The sequence below is a fragment of the Lepidochelys kempii genome, chromosome 6 (assembly GCF_965140285.1).
Source record: "Lepidochelys kempii isolate rLepKem1 chromosome 6, rLepKem1.hap1, whole genome shotgun sequence".
In the NCBI taxonomy this organism is placed as follows: domain Eukaryota; kingdom Metazoa; phylum Chordata; order Testudines; family Cheloniidae; genus Lepidochelys; species Lepidochelys kempii.
The window spans coordinates 14,363,199-14,379,265 of record NC_136385.1 but is presented as its reverse complement, the minus strand read 5'-3'; positions in this window follow the sequence as shown (position 1 = coordinate 14,379,265).

Sequence of the window (16,067 nt, the reverse complement as noted above, 5' to 3'; positions counted from 1 at the left end):
TTGGGGGTTCCACGACCACCACTCCCAAAAGAAGGAGGGGGGTGGTGGTGGTCGGGGACTCTCTCTTCCGGGGGACTGAGTCATCTATCTGCCGCCCTGACCGGGAAAACTGAGAAGTCTGCTGCTTGCCAGGGGCTAAGATTCGCGATGTGACGGAGAGACTGCCGAGATTCATCAAGCCCTCGGATCGCTATCCCTTCTTGCTTCTCCATGTGGGCACCAATGATACTGCCAAGAATGACCTTGAGCGGATCACTGCGGAGTACGTGGCTCTGGGAAGAAGGATAAAGGAGTTTGAGGCTCAAGTGGTGTTCTTGTCCATCCTCCCCGTGGAAGGAAAAGGCCGGGGTAGAGACCATCAAATCGTGGAAGTCAACGAATGGCTACGCAGGTGATGTCGGAGAGAAGGCTTTGGATTCTTTGACCATGGGATGGTCTTCCGAGAAGGAGGAGTGCTGGGCAGAGATGGGCTCCATCTTACGAAGAGAGGGAAGAGCATCTTTGCGAGCAGGCCGGCTAACCTAGTGAGGAGGGCTTTAAACTAGGTTCACCAGGGGAAGGAGACCAAAGCCCTGAGGTAAGTGGGAAAGCAGGATACCAGGAGGAAACACAGGCAGGAATGTCTGTGAGGGGAGGGCTCCTGCCTCATACTGAGAATGAGGGGCGATCAGCAGGTTATCTCAAGTGCTTATATACGAATGCACAAAGCCTTGGAAACAAGCAGGGAGAACTGGAGGTCCTGGTGATGTCAAGGAATTATGATGTGATTGGAATAACAGAGACTTGGTGGGATAACTCACATGACTGGAGTACTGTCATGGATGGTTATAAACTGTTCAGGAAGGACAGGCAGGGCAGAAAAGGTGGGGGAGTAGCACTGTATGTAAGGGAGCAGTATGACTGCTCAGAGCTCCGGTATGAAACTGCAGAATAACCTGAGTGTCTCTGGATTAAGTTTAGAAGTGTGAGCAACAAGAGTGATGTAGTGGTGGGAGTCTGCTATAGACCACCGGACCAGGGGGATGAGGTGGATGAGGCTTTCTTCCGGCAACTCGCAGAAGCTACTAGATCGCACGCCCTTGTTCTCATGGGTGACTTTAATTTTCCTGATATCTGCTGGGAGAGCACTACAGCGGTGCACAGACAATCCAGGAAGTTTTTGGAAAGCGTAGGGGACAATTTCCTGGTGCAAGTGCTAGAGGAGCCAACTGGTGGGGGGAGCTTTTCTTGACCTGCTGCTCACAAACCGGGAAGAATTAGTGGGGGAAGCAAAAGTGGATGGGAATCTGGGAGGCAGTGACCATGAGTTGGTTGAGTTCAGGCTCCTGACACAGGGAAGAAAGGTAAGCAGCAGGATACGGACCCTGGACTTCAGGAAAGCAGACTTTGACTCCCTCAGGGAATGGATGGGTAGGATCCCCTGGGGGACGAACATGAAGGGGAAAGGAGTCCAGGAGAGCTGGCTGTATTTCAAGGAATCCCTGTTGAGGTTACAGGGACAAACCATCCCGATGAGTCGAAAGAATAGTAAATATGGCAGGCGACCAGCTTGGCTTAACGGTGAAATCCTTGCAGAAATTAAACATAAAAAAGAAGCTTACAAGAAGTGGAAGGTTGGACATATGACCAGGGAAGAGTATAAAAATATTGCTCGGGCATGTAGGAATGAAATCAGGAGGGCCAAATCGCACCTGGAGCTGCAGCTAGCAAGAGATGTCAAGAGTAACAAGAAGGGTTTCTTCAGGTATGTTGGCAACAAGAAGAAAGCCAAGGAAAGTGTGGGCCCCTTACTGAAAGAAGGAGGCAACCTAGTGACAGAGGATGTGGAAAAAGCTAATGTACTCAATGCTTTTTTTGCCTCTGTCTTCACGAACAAGGTGAGCTCCCAGACTGCTGCGCTGGACATCACAACATGGGGAATAGATGGCCAGCCCTCTGTGGAGAAAGAGGTGGTTAGGGACTGTTTAGAAAAGCTGGACGTGCACAAGTCCATGGGGCCGGACGAGTTGCATCCAAGAGTGCTAAAGGAATTGGCGGCTGTGATTGCAGAGCCATTGGCCATTATCTTTGAAAACTCGTGGCGAATGGGGGAAGTCCCAGATGACTGGAAAAAGGCTAATGTAGTGCCAATCTTTAAAAAAGGGAAGAAGGAGGATCCAGGGAACTACAGGCCAGTCAGCCTCACCTTAGTCCCCAGAAAAATCATGGAGCAGGTCCTCAAAGAATCAATTCTGAAGCACTTACATGAGAGGAAAGTGATCAGGAACAGTCAGCATGGATTCACCAAGGGAAGGTCATGCCTGACTAATCTAATCGCCTTCTATGATGAGATTACTGGTTCTGTGGGTGAAGGGAAAGCAGTGGATGTATTGTTTCTTGACTTTAGCAAAGCTTTTGACACGGTCTCCCACAGTATTCTTGTCAGCAAGTTAAAGAAGTATGGGCTGGATGAATGCACTATAAGGTGGGTAGAAAGTTGGCTAGATTGTCGGGCTCAACGGGTAGTGATCAATGGCTCCATGTCTAGTTGGCAGCCGGTGTCAAGTGGAGTGCCCCAGGGGTCGGTCCTGGGGCCGGTTTTGTTCAATATCTTCATAAATGATCTGGAAGATGGTGTGGATTGTACTCTCAGCAAATTTGCGGATGATACTAAACTAGGAGGAGCGGTAGATACGCTGGAGGGCAGGGATAGGATACAGAGGGACCTAGACAAATTGGAGGATTGGGCCAAAAGAAATCTGATGAGGTTCAATAAGGGTAAGTGCAGGGTCCTGCACTTAGGACGGAAGAACCCAATGCACAGCTACAGACTAGGGACCGAATGGCTAGGCAGCAGTTCTGCGGAAAAGGACCTAGGGGTGACAGTGGACGAGAAGCTGGATATGAGTCAGCAGTGTGCCCTTGTTGCCAAGAAGGCCAATGGCATTTTGGGAAGTATAAGTAGGGGCATAGCAAGCAGATCGAGGGATGTGATCGTTCCCCTCTATTCGACATTGGTGAGGCCTCATCTGGAGTACTGTGTCCAGTTTTGGGCCCCACACTACAAGAAAAATTGGAAAGAGTCCAGCGGAGGGCAACAAAAATCATTAGGGAACTGGAACACATGACTTATGAGGAGAGGCTGAGGGAACTAGGATTGTTTAGTCTGCAGAAGAGAAGAATGAGGGGGGATTTGATAGCTGCTTTCAACTACCTGAGAGGTGGTTCCAGAGAGGATGGTTCTAGACTATTCTCAGTGGTAGAAGAGGACAGGACAAGGAGTACTGGTCTCAAGTTGCAGTGGGGGAGGTTTAGGTTGGATATTAGGAAAAACTTTTTCACTAGGAGGGTGGTGAAACACTGGAATGCGTTACCTAGGGAGGTGGTAGAATCTCCTTCCTTAGAAGTTTTTAAGGTCAGGCTTGACAAAGCCCTGGCTGGGATGATTTAATTGGGGATTGGTCCTGCTTTGAGCAGGGGGTTGGACTAGATGACCTCCTGAGGTCCCTTCCAACCCTGATATTCTATAATTCTGTGATGCACCAGGGCTAAGAACTCCTATGATGCACTGCCTCCCCTCTCCAATCAGTCAGGACTGTGGTGCACCATGGGAGATGTAGTCCAACCAGGGAGTCTGGCTCATAGAGAAGAATGGGAGCACAAGGTATTCAAACTACAACTCCCACAAGGCCATGGGATAGTATTTCCCAATTGATTTTTATTTTTTAGTTTTTTGTTTTTTTTCCCTTTGGATAATTTTGACAATCAAATCCCAAAACAGGGTGTGTGCCTGCCTTATAGTGCCCCCTGCTGGCCAAGTGTGGGGCTGTCTCCCTCAGTTTCCTCTTCCATGGGGTTTTGTGTGTCTCCTGGAAGGTCACATGGCTCAGCCTTTGTATAAGTCACCCAGCTGATCAGGACCAGCTGGTAACTGGTGGGGGTAGTTGATCCAGCTACCCAGTGGAATCTAGCTGCCTGTGACACCCACATTTTTGGACCACATTTCTTACTCTCTGAGTAAGAATTTTAGGGCTTTTATTTTCAAACCGAGTCTCCATTTGCACAGGTGCCGCACACTCTCCTGGCAAAAACAGAGGGCTCCTTCTTGGCTTTGGCAAGTTACTGCTGGTGATGGAAGCTTGGGTGTGTTGAGCAGCTATCCCCATCACCCCTGGGCTGAGCTGGAGTCAGACTGGCGACCAAGAGGGGAATCGGTGCATTTTCCCCATAGGCTGCATATTTCCTGAAGTGTTAAAGGGCTAGCCCAGCTTTGCCCGCTCTTGTTCAGTAATGTTTGCTCGTGTCTGCTCCCATCCTTGTGGCATTGCAATGATCAACTGGGTCCCAGTGACTTTACCACCAACTGCTCTAAAGGGCAGGGTGAGGAGTGCAGCCTGGCACTATGCGCTGGGGCAGGTGTGTGTCACAGGGGGGGCACTGCAGCACAGCCTGCCACCCCGCTGCTGCTTGAGCCTCCTACCAGAGCATGGCCTTGGGGAATTGCAAGAGTTGGGGGTCGGGAGCCAAAATCCACCTCTAAATCTGGCAGTCCCCCCCGCCTCCATCCAGACACCCAAATTCCAGTTGCCCCGCTCCACAATGGTCTATAGATCCAGGCCACTCGGGCTGCTCAAAACAATCTGCCGCTGTCAGTAAAATTTCAGCCTGCTGTCCCCTTTAGCATTTGTGGCAGGCACCCAGGACCTCCCACTGCTGCTGCCACCCCTGCCCTAGAACCCTATGCAACTGGATTGGAGGCTGATGTTGCAGGCCCCAGCCTAGGACTGCAGGGGCCACATGGCCCAGAGATGGACCCTGCAAGATGGGAACAGTTCAACACCCGGGCACTGGCAGGGGTAGCTCCCAGACCACAGGGTCCTGGCTAACAGGCAGTGTGGCCCCCCCACCACAAAACCACCTGGGCTAGGGGTGCTGATCCCCCTCATATGGGGACAATGGGCTATTACCTACTGGATGGGGGTGGGGTCTGGGCATCTCAGCCCCCACTCCCTGAGCCCAGCCCCCACCCAGGGGTCTGCTGGCCTAGACTGCCCCACCCCCCAGCACACTGCACACCCAGCCCAGCCCCCCTGCGTTCAGTACCTACTGCCCTACCCAGCCCTCCATACTCTGCAGCCCTCATCCCAGTTCCCCTCGCACCTTCATCGCAGCCCCTGCACTCCATGCCTCTAGCCCCCTACATTCTGTGCCCCCAGTTAAGCCTAGCTCCCACACTCTGTACCCGTAGCCCAGACCTTGCCCACCCCCCCTCCCCACACACACACACTGCACCTCCCAGCCCAGCCCCACGCAACTCCCACTCTGCCCTCGGCACCACCATCCCATCCCCTTGCACTGTGAATCCCCAAGCCCCCTTCCTGCCCCCCCCACTCCCTATCCTTATTCTAATCACTCCACCCCTCTAGCCCCCACCCAGCCCCTCTGCATCCCCAGCCTGTCCCCACACCCGGTCCTGCACATGTTGCACTCCCAGTTCATCCCAGCCTGCCTTCCCCCACCCCCACACACTTTACACTTTCAGCTCACACCTGGCTTCCCCCACTCACATCCCGAGCCCACACCCCCTGTCTGGCTGGAAAGTGCTTCCCAGGAGCTTGGCTGGGGGCCACTTCCTTGGAGTCCCAGCTGGTGACTGCCCCCTCCCAGCCTTGACCCTTGCCCCCCCCCCCAGTCTGCTTGTAGCTAGAGCAGCCTCTGCCAGGCCCATAGGCCCATTGTTCTTCCCAGGCTGCCCTCCTGCACAGCATGGGCTGGAGAATCTTAGCCACATTGGGCATAGAGGGACCTCGGGACACTATCAAGTCCAACTGTCATCCCAGTCACCTCTGTGGTGCAGTGATGCATGGACAGAACATAAAGTTCAGGGCCAGCGTCAAATCACCCAGATCCAAGATCCAATGAAACATAGGCCAACAGCGGAGATGGGGTGGGTAATGTGGGGAAAGGGGGACAGAGGGCTGAGGGCACAGGGTCAATCATTTAATTCTATTAAAGCATCTACTTTTTCAAACCTCCATGCAGTTTCTAGGGAAATCCCCAGACTTCTGCACAGGAGATTACCAGATCCAGGGGTCTCAGAGCATTGGTCCGGCTCCCCACAGAGCGCACATGCAATTTTCTGTGCTGTGCCAAGCAACAGAAAAAAAAAAAAAATCTGTGGCTGCATGATAAAGCAGCAGTTCCCATATCTTAGGTGTACTACAGTTACTTGCAATATATGATCTAGCCACTAGAGGTCTCCATGTGCTGTGGAGACACCCAGGCAGGGTGTCTGGTAAACAAAAGAGACAAAGCTGGGATGTGAGCTAGGGGGAGCCTGTTTGTGTCATTACCTGTTTCAATAAAAGTCTCCCTTTAAAAGGTGGAGTGGGATTCCCTAGATCAGGACACTAAGAAGGGAGGATGCTGACCAATTTCAGAGTCCAGGCCCACAGGTATTTCGGAGAAAGGGGTCCTTTGCCACCAACTCTGCTGCACTGCTTCTTTCAGACAGTGGCCTTTATGCACACACACGTGAGATTGCAGCCCCAGTGAGCATCAGATACTTCCTGAGGGCCCACGCCTGCCCCTGAGCAGGCAGAGCTGGGGTATTGAGGTTCCCCAAGCACCTTGGTTCTTTCTGCTGAATGCTAGAGGTCCCGAGAGAACAGGAACCAGAGGATATTGGGCCAGATATTGAAAGCAGAACAGGGCTCTGGGGGGCACTGGCCAAAGCACAAAGCCCAGAGCCTCAAAAGGTGTTTAGGTGCCCCTCTCTGGCTGGTTTCCCATCAATGGGAGCTAGGCACCTAAATCCCTTTGAGGCTCTTGGCTTAAGTGACCCAGAAGACTAAACCCTGGTCAAAGTCAGGCTGCTAAGTCACACGGGTGCACTGGCCACTGTCCCTTCGATGCTGAATCTAAGGCATTTCAGCAGGTGGGAGCAGCAGAGTCATTCCCAGCCGTTGACCTACCAAAGCTACCAGCCAGACAAGGACCCTCCTGAAGACCATGCTCCTCCTTGGCCCTTTGCATACACAGCCTCATCTCCTGCATACAAGCCCTGAGGTTTACAATGGCAGATGAGGGAGCTGATGCAGATGGAGCCCATTTCTGGAGGATGGCGCAGGACAAGTTTCATCTGTGTATGGCACCCATGTATTCCTTGGCATCAGGGGGATGCTGTCACCGCTACTAGGCACCTGGGGAACACACATGTGGACTGGGATCACTGCTGGATGGAAAGAAGGGTGCTTTGGGTGAGCGATTGCAAAAATCTGTGTCTTTTAGGGTGTGGAATCCAGAATCAGAATGTGGAACCTTGCAAGTTTAGGAGTTTGCTCAGGGACATGCTCTGGCTCCACCAGAAGTTATGGCTCTGGGGGGAAAGATCCCTGTAAGATGGTGTCTGGCCTGGGTTATGCAGGAAGTCAGGTCTCCACAGTCCCTTCTGACTTGAAAATCTGGGGAGGTGCGAATGTCACCTGCTGGGAGGAAGGAGTCTCTCTCCGGAGCAGCTTTCCCCTCCAGACTGCTGGCATCTCCTCTCCAGCACTCATCCTGAATTAGGAACCCAGGTCTGCTCTGAGCAGGGTGAGGGGAGGATTCCCTGAGAAAGGGCAGGCGAGGGGGCATGAGACTGATCTGGATCAGGTCTCCAGACTGAACTCAGTGGGCTGCAGAGGCCCCACACGTCAAGGAAAAAGACTGGAGAGCCTCCAAAAGGGAGAGGAAGGACAGGGGATGCAGAGTGGGATAGGGCTCCTGGACAACCCATCAGATCCAAGGATGAGCCAGCAGGAGAATCAGGAGGCCAAAGCATCTCTCCCTGCCCTCTGTCTCCTCTACAGTTGGTACAGCAGACGAGGCTGGATGGGGCTGGCTCAAGGTGCAAAGGAGCCAGAAGGAGGGTTTTGTTTCTGGAACCAAGAAGATTGCCAGGATGGGTTCCTTCTCCTCTGGCTAGAAAACGGGCTGTGGACCTGGGTAACTCTTACAGAAATCAAGGGGAGTTTTGCCATGGACTTCAATGGGGCCAAGACCCCAGGCCCTACCCTCTTCTACCTTCTCCAGATCATCATCTGCTCTGCCCCCATGCAAACCTTCACCAAAGGGAGATGGGCCACTTGGCCCATACCGCGGGTACAGCAGGCAGCTTCGAGTGGTGTAGCATAATGCCAGACACCACATCTCTACATCATGTGTCTGCTGCAAGATCCAGAGCTTGGCAGGCAAACATGCACCCGTCCATGGCCCTCGGGGTGGTGGATAACACCTCCAGGCAGAAGGTCTGTTTTAGAGATGGTGCAATTCCCTCAAAGGCAATAAGGTTGCACCCTCAAGAATCTGATGGGTGCTGAGTGTTTGCTAGGACGATGCATGAACCAGGCTGAGGGTCTGGGGCAGGCTCGCAAAGCCTGATGGCTGGACTCCAATCCTCCATCTAAGGGCAACTATGTTTGTTGTATGCCCAGCACAGCCAGCCGTCTCTGGGTTTCCTTAGAAGCAAGGGTGGGCAATTGTCAAGGTTCCTTCCCCACTCTGAACTCTAGGGTACAGATGTGGGGACCTGCATGAAAGACCCACTAAGCTTATTCTTACCAGCTTAGGTTAAACGCTGCCACCACCAAGGTGTTACACAAAGAACAGGGGAAGTGCCCTCTTGGAAAAGTCTCCCCCCCAAAATATCCCCCCAAGCACTACACCCCCTTTCCTGGGGAAGGCTTGATAAAAATCCTCACCAATTTGCATAGGTGAACGCAGACACAAACGCTTGGATCTTAAGAACAATCAGGTTCTTAAAAGAAGAATTTTAATTGAAGAAAAAAGTAAAAGATCACCTCTGTAAAATCAGGATGGTAAATACCTTACAGGGTAATCAGATTCAAAATACAGAGAATCCCTCTAGGCAAAACCTTAAGGTACAAAAAGACACAAAAACAGGAATATACATTCCATTCAGCACAACTTATTTTATCAGCCATTTAAACAAAACAGAATCTAAACACTTACTAACTCTTTACAGGAGTTCTGGCCTGCATTCCTGCTCTGGTCCCGGCAAAAGCATCACACAGACACACACCCTTTGTTTCTCCCCCACCCCCAGCTTTGAAAGTATCTTGTCTCCTCATTGGTCATTTTGGTCAGGTGCCAGCGAGGTTATCCTAGCTTCCTAACCCTTTACAGGTGAAAGGGTTTTTCCTCTGGCCAGGAGGGATTTAAAGGTGTTTACCCTTCCCTTTATATTTATGACAGCAATCTTCCCCTGAACTAACCCACCTCAACCTTTATGGCCTTGATCCAACAAGGCACTTAAGCACCTGCTTAACTTTAAGGACAGTGGAAGCTCATTGCTTTAAAATTAAGCACGTTTTATCTGCATTGTGGTAGCACCTAGGAGACCCAGCAATGGACCCGGATTTGTGCACAAACCCGCACACAGAGAACTTGTTTGTATGCTTAAATTCTTGGCAGGGTGGAGGAATGGTGTCTGTGGGAATGTTTAATTTTCCTTTCCAAACAAGACCCATTGGCAGGTGCCTGGGACGTTGCATGATGTAGATCAGAATGATAAACACAAATACGTGTGATGATGTGGCTCAGTGTGGGATTATTTTCATGAACCCAGCCACCAATAATAGCATCTTATCCAGCACCGAGGAAACAAAACTCGGGGTGTGGATGTTTTCATTGAGAAGGACAGGCGATGTATCCAAACCAGAAACAAACTGGGCATGAGCCTAGCTGGAGGGGTTATACCTGCCCAGGGCATGCCAGATATCACCAGGAGCTTTTAGGGGAAAGCAGTTCTTTTCAGTTTAAGAATGGCTTATTGGAGATTAGTTTAAACTGGTTCCTTATTGATGTAAACTAAGCTGATTGGAGCCTGGGTAAACCAAAAGGGAAAGCCTCTTCTTGCAGGGATTAGCCCTAGTTTAAATTGATGCAGTACGTTAAAAGGCTGCAATCTTCTCCTGAAGCCAAGTTCTAACTCTCAGGGGAGAGGGATTCCCAAGGCACTAAGAGCCTGTTCAGTTTTAAGGCTTCCACCAGGTCCAGATTACCTCTACTCAGAGGACTCAGTACCCTCAAGGAATCCTGTCACCCTTCGAACATTTCCTCTTCTAGTCTCAGATTTCAAGGCCAAAAGGGACCATTAGATCTTCCAGTGTGACATCCTGCAGAGCACATGTCAGAAACAGTCATAGAATATTAGGATTGGAAGAGACCTCAGAAGGTCATCTAGTCCAATCCCCTGCTCACAGTAGGACCAACACCAACTAAATCATCCCAGCCAGGGCTTTGTCAAGCCAGGCCTTAAAAACCCTCTAAGGATGGAGATTCCACCACCTCCCTAGGGAACCCATTCCAGTGCTTCACAACCCTGTTAGTGAAATAGTGTTTCCTAATATCCAACCTAGACCTCCCCTACTGCAACTTGAGACCATTGCTTCTTGTTGTGTCATCTGCCACCATTGAGAACAGCTGAGCTCCATCCTCTTTGGAACTCCCCTTCAGGTAGTTGAAGGCTGCTATCAAATCCCACCTCACTCTTCTCTTCTGTAGACTAAATAAGCCCAATTCCCTCAGCCTCTCCACGTAAGTCATATGCCCCAGCCCCCTAATCATTTTTGTTGCCCTCCGCTGGACTCTCCAATTTTTCCCACATCCCTTCTGTAGTGGGGGGGACCAAAACTGGACACAATACTCCAGGTGTAGCCTCACAAGTGCCAAATAGAGGGGAATAATCGCTTCCCCCGATCTGCTGGCAATGCTCCTACTTATACAGCCCAATATGCCATATGGCTTCTCGGCAACAAGGGCACACTGCTGACTCATATCCAGATTCTAGTCCACTGTAATCCCCAGGTCCTTTTCTGAAGAACTGCTGCTTAGCCAGTCAGGCCCCAGCCTGTAGCGGTGCATGGGATTCTTCCTTCCTAAGTGCAGGACTCTGCACTTGTCCTTGTTGAACCTCATCAGATTTCTTTTGGCCCAATCCTCCAATTTGTCTAGGTCACTCTGGACCCTATCCCTACCCTCCAACATATCTACCTCTTTCCCCCCAGCTTAGTGTCATCTTCAAACTTGCTGAGGGTGCAATTCATACCATCATCCAGATCATTAATAAAGATGTTGAACAAAACTGGCCCCAGGACCAACCTCTGGGGCACTCCACTTGATACTGGCTGCCAACTAGACATTGAGCCGTTGATCACTACCCGTTGAGCTCGACAATCTAGCTAGTTTTCTATCCACCTTATAGTTCATACTTCTTTAACTTGCTGGCAAGAATACTGTGGGAGACTTAGCAAAGTTTTTGATAAAGTCAAGACATATCACATCCACCGCTTTCCCCATATCTACACAGCCAGTTATCATAGAAGGCAATCAGGTTGATCAGGCATAACTTGCCCTTGGTGAACCCATGTTGACTGTTCCTGATCACTTTCCTCTCCTCCAAGTGCTTCAAAATGGATTCCTTGAGGACATGCTCCATGATTTTGCCAGGAACTGAAGCGAGTCTGTAGTTCCCCTGGTTCTCTTTCTTCCCTTTTTAAAATATGGGCACTATATTAGCCTTTTTCCAATCATCTGGGACCTCCCCCAATTGCCACAAATTTTCAAAGATAATGGCCAATGGATCTGCAATCACATCAGCCAACTCCCTCAGCACCTGGTTACTCCTGTAATGACCCCAATAACTCAGGTTTGACTCTAGTGCAATTTTACCATCATCATCACTGTTGCAGTCGTCTCCAGGTTGCTCTTAAAGCTGCAGCATTGCTCCATCACTTGGGAATTCGAGCTGTCCAGTCCTGCTGGGAATTCTTGGCACCAGACATGTTGCTTTCTGCCATCCAGAGAGTCTGGCCATTTTGATTCTTTAGGTCACTTCTAGGATGGGGCTTTCGCTCTTCATAATCGTCTGTTATGGCCAACTCACCTGCACCACTTTTTAAGGCACGGCTCCTGAGTGGCAGGGGACAGCTGGGCAGCACGTTGAATGACTTCATCTGCCTTTGTAGCCCTTCACTCTTTGTTCCGAAGCCAGTGCATGTTTCAGAGGGTCTCCAGGGCCCAGCTTCTTAAAAGGTATTTAGGCACTTACCGTATTCATTTCAGAGGAAGTTAGCAGCCTAAAACCCTTCAAAGATCTGGGCTTAAATGGCTCAGCTCCATTAAAGGCAAAGCAAAGCGCAAAGGAAAGAGCAGTGCATTCTGTGGATAGAAAGGCAGGTCATGATTCATCTCCTGCTGGGCCTGCCAAGACCCCATTGCTAGAATCGGGTTGATGGCCAAAGGTTTGAAGGTGACTTGGGGTGACCTATTTGAGACACTTTCAAGGGCCTGGGATTAATTTCAGATCCCTCTTCCCCCAGCTGAACACCCACAAATCAAGTTTCTTTAAAAGGGCACCCAGAAGAGTCACTTGGGGAAATCTCAGCCAGAAGGTAGGTGATAGGAGACTCCTGTGGCAGGCAGAGACCCCAGGAATGGGGGCAGGGGGAAAGGAACACCCGTCAGGAACTGGGTTGTGGGGCAAACTAGGGAAGGTAGAGGAGAAATTAAAGGCAGCCAGGGTGGGACAGCAGTGCAGGCTGCTAAGTTGACTTTGCAGGGCAGAGAAAGTGAAAGGAAAAACTTTCCCTCCCACCCTTCCCTGCTCTGCAGGTGGAGGGATCAAAAGGAGGAACCAGGGCAGAGCCTGGCAGTATGTGAAGCTGAGGAGGTTGCATGAGTGAAGGACACCAGGGGAGAAGCTCCAGCAGGGCACAGGCCACATGAAAGGGTGCAGGCAGCAAGACATGGCAGGGAGCAGGAACATGGCTTGGGTTTCTGAGCAGCGGAAAGCAGAAGCACGAGGGGCTGTGGCACAGGTGCAAGGGGATGGGGAAGAGCCCGCACTCCTCCAAAGGGACCACGTAGTAGGGGTGGGGAAATGGCATCCAAGAGAAAACTGGCATCCCCATAGGTGAGTCTCCTATGGCCTGAAATTGTGCTGCACAGTGTGCAATCAGGCCACTAGCAGAAGCCGGAAGCCCAGCAGGGGTGGCCTGTTCCTGTCTGAGCTCCTGGGTTTATCTCCTTCATTTGCTGTTAGCTAGGCAGAAAAAGTTCCCCCATTCATCAGTGAGTGGGGTTGCAACAGTTCTCAAAAGGGATCTACACACCAGCTCCTTTTCTCATTGCCAGGGTTACATTGCCATCACCTGTCCATTTTGGGAAAGACCAGCTCCCATGCAGGAAGCCCATCAGTTTCACTCTGATCAATTTCCTTATACCTATACCTTACCCATGGGGTGGAAAAAGGGTTACACCTCCATTGACAGAGTAAATGTCTCTGCAGGGAAAGGTCTGAGCAATGGCAGTTTCATGAAGTGGATCCATTTTTAGCTCAGAGGTGGCTAGTGCCCACTGAGTTGTTTACAGCTGTCTCCTCTCTTCAAATTCATGCACATCTTCCTAACTGTGTTTCTAGCAAGGTGTCCAGACAGGCAGAGAATCCTATTTCCCCACTGGTTTGCACAGGGCCAGGAAGGACAGCTCCATTTCTATCATTCAGATAGCTTCACAGGATTCCCAATAGGCCTTTTACTCCCCAGCTTCTATTCCCAGGTTGCAATCAGCAGTCGAATAGTCAACAAGAGTGTCTTTGCATTTAGCACACTTGATTCTAAGGAGGGTGATCCGGAGCCCGCGGCAGGGGAATATGAAGAGTCACCGTGACCAAGGCACAGACAACTTCCCCTGAAAAAGAATAAGGAACAAGACGCAGAGTTCAAGTTACTGAGAGAGCGAGAGTGCAGATGACCCCATGGATTGGCACTACATATTGCCCTAGCGGATGACGCTGACCAAAGGCAATGTTTTCAGAAGTGGCAAGTGACTCCGGACCCTATCTCCTTTTCCAAGGTGATTTAGGTACCTCATACTCTAAATCCCATTGACTTTCGAAAAGCATTCCTTTGTCACTTGCCATCGCTGGGCCTGCTTTCCCTCTCTCAGCTTTGCCTATTCTGACTGAGCTCTTTGGGGAGGGACTGTTGCAGTGTGTATCTGCAGCGCATCATGCAACAGGGCCCCTCCAGGCACTGCTGTCATACAGCCAGCCTGCGCTTGCCTTGGCATTCAGAACATGGAACTGGAAGCTTCCAAAGAGAAGATGCTACTGGCCAAGAGCTCCTTGGGACAGAAGCTGTCTGGAAAAGCATGTACAGCTAGATATTCACTATCTAGAACTCCAACGTTAAAACAGGTATTAAAAAGGGGGAGGGAGGAAGACTACTAAAACCATCCCCTGTACATTGGTACGAATGATGAGTTAGACTGTAGACTCTGGGGAAAGGACCATCTTTTTGTTGTGTTTGTACAGCACCTAGCGCCCTGAGTCCTGGTCCATGACTGGGGTTGTAAGACCTCAATAAATGATCATAATGTGAATGGGATGGGATGGGATGGGATGAAGTGGGTTCTAGCCCATGAAAGCTTATGCCCAAATAAATCTGTTAGTCTTTAAGGTGCCACCGGACTCCTTGTTGTTTTTGGGATGGGTTGGTGAATTCTCATTTTTCAATCCCTCATTGAAGGGGGCGGTGGAAATATAGGGAATCTAGGCCTGTAGCCATCACTAACATGTTTTGGTCCACTGTGCTGTTAGACAAGTCAGCCTTAACATACAGATGGGTGCAATGGACCGTGAGATTTCAAGCTAGTTTTCAAGTTAGCCCTGTATAAGCCCAGGCAAGAAAGATTAAGGCAAAAAAGCTTGTTTTTCAGGATGTCAGGAGCACAGGGAGACAAAGGGTTGGAAGGAAAGTTTGGACATGATCTTAGCCAGAAAGCTTGAATGAAACAGATGTTAAAGAGGATGGAAATAAATCTGTGACAAGCTCACGGAACCAAGTAGCAGCAGTCAGACACTGAATCAGAGTCACTTGTTTGCTTTTTATATGCAAACCCCAAAGTGATTGAATGAAAGGAGCAGATGGGAAAAGTTGGGTTTCAGTTGAGTGTAGGACACAGGAGTGGAAGGGCCACCCCAGGTCATCAATTCTGGTTCCCTGCAATCACAGGCAGCCCTGTTATATAATCCATAAATTGATCAAGCTCAATTTTAAAAATAAGTCAAGTTGTCCCCCCTCTTCCCAATCCCCGCTAGGAGGAGGCCATCCTGGAATCTCACTGCTCTGATGGTTACAAAGCTCCTAATTTCCAGCCTAACTTTGTTTATGGCCAGTTTATCCCTATTTGCTTTTGTGCCGTTAGCTTCAACAGCTCTTCTCCCTCACTGGTGTTTACAACCCCGATGTATTCAGAGAGAGAGCGATCAGATCCCACTCCCCCACCTTTGTTTTGTCGGGCGAAATAGCCAAGCTCTTCAGTCTCCTCTTGTAAGCCACACCCCTAATCATGCTAGCAGCACTGCTCTGCACCTGGCCCAGTTTGAATTCATTGGTCTTGAACCTGCATGACCACATCTGGGTGCAGTATTCCAGAGGCTTACCCCTGCCTCCTAAAGTGGTATTAATACTTCCCTCTTTCTACTGGAAATACCTCTCCAGATTCATCCTACAATCACATTTTCCTTTTTCACAGCCACATCATACAGTTGGCTCAGTCATTCCACGATCAGCTATACACCTAGGCCTTTCTCCTTCAGCCATTTCCAACGGAGAAGCCCTGAGTTTATAGCAATTTCATTAGTGTCTAAGTGCATGATCCTGAACTTTGTACTATTAAATTTCATCCCATTTCTATTGCTCCAGTCCTCAAGGTCATCCACTTCTTCCTGTACAACATTGCAGTCTTCTGTTGTATTGACAATGCCTCCCAACTGTGTCTCATCAGTATACCCCAACTTTTTGTTCCAAGGTCATTTGAAAGTCATTCCAAATACTTAGGTATTAACATGATTGTATGGCCACACAGTTAGGTCTGGTTTAAGTCCAGTCACAGATCTAAGGGCAGAAGGGACCACTGTTGTCATCTAGTCTGACCTCCTGTATAAGAGCCTAGAGAACTGCCCCAAAATTACTTGGTTTGAACTACAGCAGAGAAAAAACATCCAATCTTGAATTTAAAAT